Here is a 9,633-nt window from a genome sequence, read left to right on the forward strand (position 1 = left end):
CCTTTACCAACGGTCAAAACTGTCGGCAAAACCTTTGCTTGTGGTTAGCTAACAGCCGATAAAGCCTCGGTCGGTAAAGGTTTTACCGGCAGCCAAGACCTTTACTGATGGTTGTGCTGGACACCGCTAAATCGTCAGTTTTTGTTGCAAAAATGGTCAAAAGCTACGGATAAAATCCGCAGCTAAATATGACTAGCCCATAGTACGACCGTAGCCATTAGTACCGTAGCTCTTTAAAACTTTGCTACGGATTAAATCCATAGCTATAGAGCTCATGGCCACCGATAATCCGTAGTCAATGAGAAAATCTTTCTTTAAAAAAAAAAAAAAGAAAAGAAAAGGAAAGAAAAGGTGACCCACATGTATCCTATTTTATTTTATTTTTTTCTTTTTTACACCAGTCTAAGTAGCTAACATATCTTAGTTAATGTCAATGATCTCCTTGTTGCCAATGATTGCCATTGTTTCCAAGGGACTGGTTTCTTTTGCCGATATTTGGTGAGTTGTGTAGCAGTAAAAGGCATCAGCACCAGTATTGCGGAGTCCTTCAGCAGGTTCAGGCCCTTAATGATATTGAGGTTCACCACCTGTGAGCGGAGGTTCTCTGTTTTGTCTACCAGATCTCACTCTTCTCACCATGGGTCCAGAATCTGCACAAAGAGATATTACAATGGGTTTATGTTGTTCTGCACATCACAAAATTTAAATAATTTGGGGGCTTCAAAAGACAGGGCTGCATGGAGGACACTAACCTGCAGTTTGATATTGCACACAAGATGGGGTCAGATAGAATGTTCTGAATTTCTAGATCCTACATTGCCTGCAGTTTGAAAATTTTATTTTAGTCAATCATTAAAAGTATCTACAATACAAGCAGATATATGGATCTACACAGCCGGTGTAAAGAATAATTCTTTCAAGCATTTGTTTGCATTGGCAAGGAAATTACAACAATGGAAGCATCCAGAAAACAGTAACTATGAACTACACAGATGAAACATTCCTATTGAATTTGATATTCAATTTCAAAAACATACAACCCAATTTCATCATGCTGTGAAGGAATAGGCACTACACAGCTGCATTTTTCAAGCAAGGCATTGGTAACATGATGCACATCACACAAGATGTAGATGGCTAAATATTGAATGTGAAACAGTTCAAACCCTTGTCATGGTTTTTTACCTGTTCTGAGGGTCCTTCCATTTCAATCTACCATGGAAGCTTCTGATGGTGAAAGACAGTACTTTGATGAAGTTATAGAGTCCATCTCCAAGGATGAGATCTATGGAGATAAAGACATGCAAACCCAATTAGCAATTCATGGTTGAATGAGAACAAGAGAATGGTTGATGACTTAAATGATTACGAGATAAAGACATGCAAACCCATCAACAATATGCCGCTGCTGCAATTGTTGGTGCCTGCATATATAAAATACATTTTACAGCATTATATTGGCAATTATCAAATAAAATCGGACCATAAAATTCCGGCAGTTGTGCTTTATTCATGATGGAATTATTCAGCTATTTGCCAAAGAGAAAGTGCACCAGCGTTGCATGAGAATCAAGATCCCTATGCACTATACGTTCATAAAGATTTAATATTTTTCAATGAGAAGAACATGTCAAACATACCTTTCCAAGTATGCAAGCAATTTGCTTATCTCTCACTTGCTTTGATTGGTAAAGATCTTGACCCTATGAGAGCAAATAGGCGTCTGATCAGAAATGATGGATGACATCAAGGTATCACATTATGTATAGAAAGGGCCAGTTATTAAAATGACATCAGATCCAAATCTAACACAACTTAGGAGAACCAAAAAGAAATTGTTGGGAGGAGCTATGATGATGGTATCAATCTAAACAGGATAAAGAAACAAGCTACCATGCCTTTTTAGGAAATTGGGTTTTTAAGAATTTGTAAAATAATGTCTACTTCAGTTTTGAATTCGAAATTCTCATTAATCAATTAATCACACCTAAATCTCACTGTTGAACGGTATGAACTTGTACCAAGACACATGAGATGGTTTTTCCATATCTTCTTTCCTGGAGACAGATGCATTTATCCTTATATTTTTCCCACTACAACACAACACAGTTACCAATTGGGTACTCTAGATCTTTATATCTAATATTGCAATTTATTAGTATGTATGAAAATATCAACCAAGCTTGTGCTTCCGCCTTTAGCATATCAAGTTTCAGCCCCTAAAAAGGAAAAAAAAATAAAAAAAATTTAAGGTGCTAGAAGCACAGAACAGTATATAACAATTTACAAAATGCAGAATACCTGTCAACACACATACCTAGAAAAAGTGTTAGTTGAAAACATCCAGCTCTGGATTATGCACCTTTCCTCTGTATGAAATCAGTTGAAAAGTAAATACCCCTATCCGGTGTTATCCAAGTACTTAGATAAAAAGATCTTGACAACTAGCAAACTATTCTTTGAAAGATAAACTGCAATCGAGTTTCATATATCAAGTTAACAAAATTTACTGCCTTGCATATACAGTTTGTGTAATGAGAACTAACCTGCAAATGATGTGTTTATTAATCCTGACTATGCAACAGAGTTTTGCTGACTATGGCATAAACAATGCTCCTTGCCTTCCAGAAGTAATTTTGATTTACTCAATAGAACAGGTGGAAAAAGAAGTAGAAGAAGAAGAAGAAGAAGAAGAAAAGTATCCAGCATATGTTTTAACCGTTAGACAGACTGAAATATACCTTGTATAGCTAGCATACCTTGTATAGTTGGTTTCCATAGGTAGAGGATTCTGATTTTATTACTTTCCTTGTATAGATACTGTAATCTCTATATATTTAACCCCTTTGGGTTGTCTCAAATACACAAAAGCTTTTAGCTCCTCTCGGTTTACATGGTATTAGAGCTTCACTGATCCAAATCTGGCACCACCTGTCAGATCCGACAATCCCTGCGTCATCCGGCCACCCCTGCTGCGTCGTCCGACCATCCCTCTGCTCGTCCAGCGCCCCTTGTTGCTCGTCCCGCGCCCCCTATTGCAAATCCGACCACTCCTTGCTCGTCCGACCGCCCCCTGTTGCAGATCCGACCACTCCCTACTCGTCCGACCACCCCTTCTCGTCCGATCGCCCCTCTGCTCGTCCAGCGTCACCTGGTCACCTCTATTGCTCGATCTGTTCGAGTTCCAGCAACCCCTGTTGTTGTTGCTCCAATCCAGATCTGTTGCTGTTGCTGTTGCGTCGCCAGATCTCGATTATCCCGATCCAGCACCAGATCTCGCTTATCTAGATCCCGATCCACTATTGCTGTTGCTATTCCACCAGATCCAAATCTACATTTTCCAGATCCAGAGCTCCTGTTGTTGTTCCTATTCCGCCAAATCCAGATACTGCTACCCCTTGGGTATCTCTTGCTGTACGGTACACCTAAAACATTCTTCTGCTGTAACTCTTTGCCTGCTTTATATTAATTCCGATCAATGGACAAGAACTCATCACTTACAGAGGCTTCACGGTGTAGTTTTGATGGTACCAATTATTCACTATAGGCCATCCATTTTCAGAACTTCCTCAAGGGTCGTGGTTTGTGGGGACTAATTGATGAATCTGTTACTATTCTCACTTCCATAGATGCCGATAAATTGGCTGATTGGGAAATGAACAATGGACGGTGTCATGCCCTAAACTCGAAAACCGGGCTCACAAAATTTTTGATCGCCGAATCTGGCACTGACAGCCTCCGTAGTACCCCATTCTTGGCTCCCAGCTCTCATTCACCAGCTTCCGATCCTGGGATGCTACGAGGAGGATTTTCAATGTCAGTTTGATTCATAATAAGCATAACCAAAGGCATAACCCACAAACAACAACTAAAAACTCCATTACATTTCCACTATGATAAAAAACTTTACAAGTACAATCAGCATAAAGGGAAATATAATGATAATGGACAAAAGCTCCAAGATGATCTATTATGCGCTCCTGCCTCAGCGCTACTGCGGTCCAACATCACTTGCACACAACGGTCATGCATAAGCTTATAGAATGCTTAGAGGGTGGTGTAAGTGTGTGTGCAAGGTAGTAATACAGTTATGCAATATTAGAGTAATGCGGAACATGCTGATGAATCCATGAATACCGTTAGCCGTACCAAAGCTATGCGATAAAAGGCATAAATGATGTCGGCCATACCAAGGTCATGCGATGCGAGATACAAATCAAGCATATGAATCCTCATCTAAGTCCACATATCAATACAGGTCAACTCTGGAACATCACCGAGGTCTAGTACACTCCAAACTAGATTGCTGCCCCATCGTGCGCAATAAGGCAAGTGGAAGAGACCTCACTATCCGCCTGTCAATATCGGGCTCGGCTCGTCGATAGCGGACTCATTCCTCGAGCTGGTCAAACTTAGCCTAGCTTTGCCCCCTCCTCTCGAGCAGGTAAAGCCGCACCCCCTTTCAACCGACCACAACACAGTGAAAAGTGCAGCCTTCTGATAATCGGCACTCGGCGCTCATGCACCCACTCGGTCTAGACGTTGGAGCAACCTTCTGGTATCATAAGGGTTTAGATACTTTCACCCAGGGATATTTATAACACCCCATGTAGAACAAGATTTCTGGTATCCAATCCTGCCAACCACGATATGCCTGTGGCTGCTATGGCCCTGATGTGCTAGGGTGTACAGTATACATGTCACACAATGCGAGATGCATAAATTACGCAATCCAGTCATACAGCAATCATGCGCGTACCGTATGCTTATGTGGACATCTCCCTTTACCAGGGAGTCCCATAACAATCTGCCCAAAGGCCTGTGTACTATGATCAATCACTCATCTCATCACAAGCATGCAGATGATGTGTATGGGCATGTATTATGATGTTATGCAGTCACATACTCATAATCGATATCGATAACCGGCATCGGCCTCGGTAATCGGCACCAATAATCAGCATCGGTAATCGATGTCGATAATCGGGGCGATAATCGGCGTTGGCCATGGTTATGAAGTCATTCGTCTACAGCGGATGGGGCCCACTTATTTGGGCCTAATAAGGCCTAAGGGAAGGTCACAATGAGGACATCTAACCACCATTGCCCATCAATGTGGACGTCAAACCATCATTGCTCCCAAGGAGTGGCCTACATGAGGAATTCATATACATTGTAATGACCACACATACATCACATTAGGCCTCACTCATGGGCCTCACATACATTGCATCGGGCTAATCGAATGGGCCGATCAAATGGGCTGATCGAATGGGCCGATCCAATGGGCCGATTTAAATGGGCCAAATCGAATGGGCCGAATCAAATGGGCCGATCGAACGGGTCGATCGAATGGGCCAAATCAAATGGGCCTCAGGTATATCAGTTGGGCCCACCCTTATGTATTTTGAGATCCACTCTATTTATAAGTTAACATAGAGAGGTGAAATGAAAAACAAATAACAACTTGATCGAAAACTACTGTGGTGCATAGGAGTTTGAACGGTGGATGTCACAGTCCACTATTTAAATGGTGGGGGCCCACTTGAACTTTAGATCTGACCCACTCCTTTGCTCATGCCATAAAATGATATCTCAATATGGCTGGATGGTTTGGACACAACATATGCATCATGGTGGGCCCCACCGTTCAAACAGTGAATAGTGTAGATAAAGCACATACATCATTGGGGCCATGCCAGAAGGATGAAACACATACATCTAGGATGGGTCCCACTGTCAGAACAAATTGAATACACACGTGCATCATGGTGGGACCCACAGAGCAGAGCTCTGGACGTTAAGAGAGAGGGAGAGAGCAGCACGTGGCTGCTTGTACTAGCAGCATGGCTGCATCCTTTTTTTTTTCTTTTTCTTTCTAAAACAAACAGAGGTGGGTCCCATGTAGGGCCCACCATCTCATATATATGATATAATATAATATAATATATATATATATAATATAAAATATATAATACATATATAATATATAAAATATTATATATATATATTATATTATATAAAACAGCAACGTCCAGGCCATCCACGGCCTGGACAGTCACTTGCATCCAGGAGGGCCCCACACATGGAGTGGGTCCCATCGTCCAAGGACGGTGGACACCACACGTACATGCTGGTGTGGCCCACTCCAAATGGATGGACGGCGTGGGTGGGTCCCCTGGACCCCACCGTCAGCACACGCCCATGTCAGTACACACACTCCACATTAGCCACCTCCGCAGGATCAATACCAAGACCTCAAGTGTTGAAACGAGGCATCTTTCACTCGGTCTGCCACTTGAGCTATGGAGTTGGGTGGGTCCTAGCGTTGAAACGAGGTATCTCTCACTTAGTCTACCATGTGAACTATGGTCTGGGTCCCACCATCCTTGGACGATGGATGCACCACCTACATGTGGCGTGGCCCACCAAAATGGATGGATGATGTGGGTGGGTCCCATGGACCCCACTGTCTGCACACACTTCACTGAACACCCACGTCAGTGCACCCATTGTCAGTTAACACTTCACTGTTAGTACACCCCCAGCGCCAGTGCACCCTCCACGGTGATGGATGGTGTGGGTATACACCCCATCAAGGTGGGTCCCACATGGACCACCTGTTTAGGGTCAGGCTAATGTTTGTGTTTCCCTTTCGTCCGGGCCTGTGTGACTGCCTGGTCATGTAGGCCCCAAAAAGGGATTAAGATGGCCCACTATTTGGATGGCATGGGTAAAAATACATATCATATGTGAGTTATGATTATAAAAGAGAGAGAGAGAGAGAGAGAGAGAGAGAGAGAGAGAGAGATAACGGAGGTGATGGAGGGGCCTCGCCACTATGGGCCCCTCTTTGACACAAAATATACATCAAGGTGGGTCCCAATAGATATGAACCCTTAAATCACAAAACAAATACATAATAAAAATGGAAAATATGGGTCCAAGATCACCCACCATCTTCTTCTTGCTCCCTAAGCTTCCTTTGCTCCTTAGCTTCGATCCTAACGGAGGAGATGAAGTTTGGATGGTTGAGATGGGAGATGAGGGGGGTAGGAAGTGGGCCACACTAGAGTTTCTCCATGAGAGCTTAGGAAGTTCATACGTGAGATATTTTTTTATTGCTTAGAAAAGTGATTTGAGGAATGAGAGAGGGTTGTAGAGAGAGAGAGAGAGAGAGAGAGAGAGAGAGAGATGGGTGTGTAAGAGATTGTTGCCTTTAGGGGTAAATTATGTAAGAAAGGGGTATGGGCTTGTAAGAAACTTTTGACTTTAGGGTTGCTTGGGAATGGGTGAAAGGTGACGTGTCCTTGACATGATGAGATTGAGTGATTGATTGATTGAGGTGACAAGTCGAAGAGATTCTCTCAGAATTCGCACGCAAGGCATTTTCCTCGCACCGAATGCGAACCCACATCTCCTGACTAGGGTATCGGATCAGCGCGCTAGTCGCGGCATCAGAACCGTGGCGACAGCACGGTCGCTAGGGTACAAGTCTCGGGTCGAGTTGGCTCGAGTTGATGGCATGTGACTCAGGGTCGCGTACAATACCAGTTAAGGGTTGAAGGTTGCCGAAATTCGACTGGAAAGACTGCGAAAGTCTACGGAATGGTACGGTTTAGGATACGGGGCTTACAGATGGATTATTATCTAGATTCTTAATTTGATCGATCGGTCCATTGCTGTTGGCCTCACACCTCATTTCACGGCTAAGGCAATGTGGGAGCATCTTCAGACAATTTATCAACAAAGTAATGCGACCCGGTCATATCGTCTGGAACAGGATCTTGTTAACCTTACTCAGGGTGACGACAATATTCAATCATTTTACTCTAAAATTGTCACAATTTAGACTGAGATGGCCTTGATGGATCCAATATTTCCTAATGACTTTAGGATTTTCCAAACTATCTGCGAGAGTGCGCAAGTTCGCCAATTTCTTATGAAGCTGCATCCGGAATTCAAGCATTGTCGGGTTGCTCTCTTGAACCGTAGCCTCACTCCTTCATTGAATTCAGTTATTAATGATCTATTGACTGAGGAACAATGACTGAAAGTTCTCTCTCTTTCTTCCTCAACTCTGGGATCATCTGATATGGTGCTTGCTGTGTCCACCACTACACCAACATGTGACTCCTCTCCTTTGACTTGTCGCGGCTGCAATAAGGTGGGTCATGTTGTCGTTCATTGCAAAGAATAGTGCACGTATTGTCTACGAACTGGTCATGGTATTCAGGACTGCCATACACGTGCAGATGCAATTTCTTCCGGCTGTGGACGTGGTGGTCATGATCGTGGCCGTGGTCGTGCTCTTTCTACTACTACTGCCACTATTTCTTTCGAGCTGTCTGTTAGTGATTCTGCATCTTCTGCTGAAGGTCTTTCATCACCTTTGACTCCTGCAATGCTCCAACAAATTGTTCAGGCCCTCTCTGCGGCCGGTATGTCAGGTATATCCACATCTTCTCCATGATTCTTCGATTCGGGCGCTTCTAATCATATGATTGGTGTTGTATCCCATCTTCGTGACATTCATCCCTACACTAGCAATCAGGCTATTTCTACTGCAGATGACACTAAACTACCTATTCAATCCGTTGGATGACTTTCTCTCTTTCTACTCATCGCCAATTCACCCTTCGTGATGGGTTTGATGTCCATAACCTCTCCTCCAATTTAATTTCAGTTGGTCAACTCACATCCAATAACTGCTTAGTCATATTTTTTTTCAACTGTTATTTTGTGTAGGATCTAGCAACGGGGAAGGTACTTGGGAGGGGTAGGCGGCATGGTCGTCTGTACGTGTTGGATTTTGATCCATTTGTCACTCCGGCTCGTTGTTTTTTTTTTCCATCTTCATCAGATATTTGTTCGGCAAATAAATTGTGAAAACTGTGACACGTTCGCCTGGGTCATCCACATTCCGATCGGTTACTTTAGTTAATTTCGTCTGGCATGTTAGGGAATATTTCTCTTAATAAAAATGATTTGGATTATTCTTGTTCTTCCTGTTGTCTTTCAAAAAATAAGTGTATTCCCTTTTCTCTAAGTACTATAAAATCAACTTCTATGTTTGAACTTATGCATACGGATGTCTGGGGTCCTTCACCAATTATGTCTCTCTCTGGGTTACGATACTATGTTATATTCATTGATGATTTCACACGTTACACTTGGATTTACTTTCTGCAATCGAAGTCACATATTTTTAAAAAATTCAAGTTATTTCATTTTATGGTGGAGACTCAATTTCGGGTTCTAGTTCAAACTCTCCGCTCTGACTCAAGGGGGGAATATCTCTCAACTAATTTTCATACATTTCTTCAAGGGCATGAGATTATTCATCAAACCACCTGTTCTAATACTCCACAACAGAACGGGGTGGCTGAAAGAAAAAATCGTCATATTGTTGAAACTGCCAACACCCTGATGACAGCTATGAGTGTTCCTCGTTCTTTCTGGGCGGAAGCAATGTTACATTCCATCTACTTGATTAACCGGATGCCAACCAAAGTTCTGAACAGTAAATCTCCTTACTTTGTTCTCACTGGCTTACCTCCTGCATATTTCACATTTCGTGTTTTTGGTTGTATCTGTTATGTTCACTTGGCTTCACGTGAACGTAATAAACTA

At 42.7% G+C, this 9,633-nt stretch overlaps 1 long non-coding RNA gene across 2 annotated transcripts; it reads right to left on the minus strand.

Moving 5' to 3' along the window:
- Positions 1–749: 749 nt before the first annotated feature.
- Positions 750–2,581, minus strand: LOC131256491 (uncharacterized). Of its 2 annotated transcripts, none has more exons than XR_009176845.1 (6): positions 2,547–2,581; positions 2,318–2,369; positions 1,641–1,703; positions 1,389–1,424; positions 1,186–1,285; positions 750–820 (listed from the first exon to the last, which is right to left on the minus strand). It is a non-coding gene; the product is annotated as an uncharacterized LOC131256491 (long non-coding RNA). The 2 variants fall into 2 exon arrangements; XR_009176844.1 differs by having other exon boundaries at positions 1,381–1,424.
- Positions 2,582–9,633: the final 7,052 nt, after the last annotated feature.

This window comes from Magnolia sinica, chromosome 9, assembly GCF_029962835.1.
Source record: "Magnolia sinica isolate HGM2019 chromosome 9, MsV1, whole genome shotgun sequence".
NCBI classification, from domain to species: domain Eukaryota; kingdom Viridiplantae; phylum Streptophyta; class Magnoliopsida; order Magnoliales; family Magnoliaceae; genus Magnolia; species Magnolia sinica.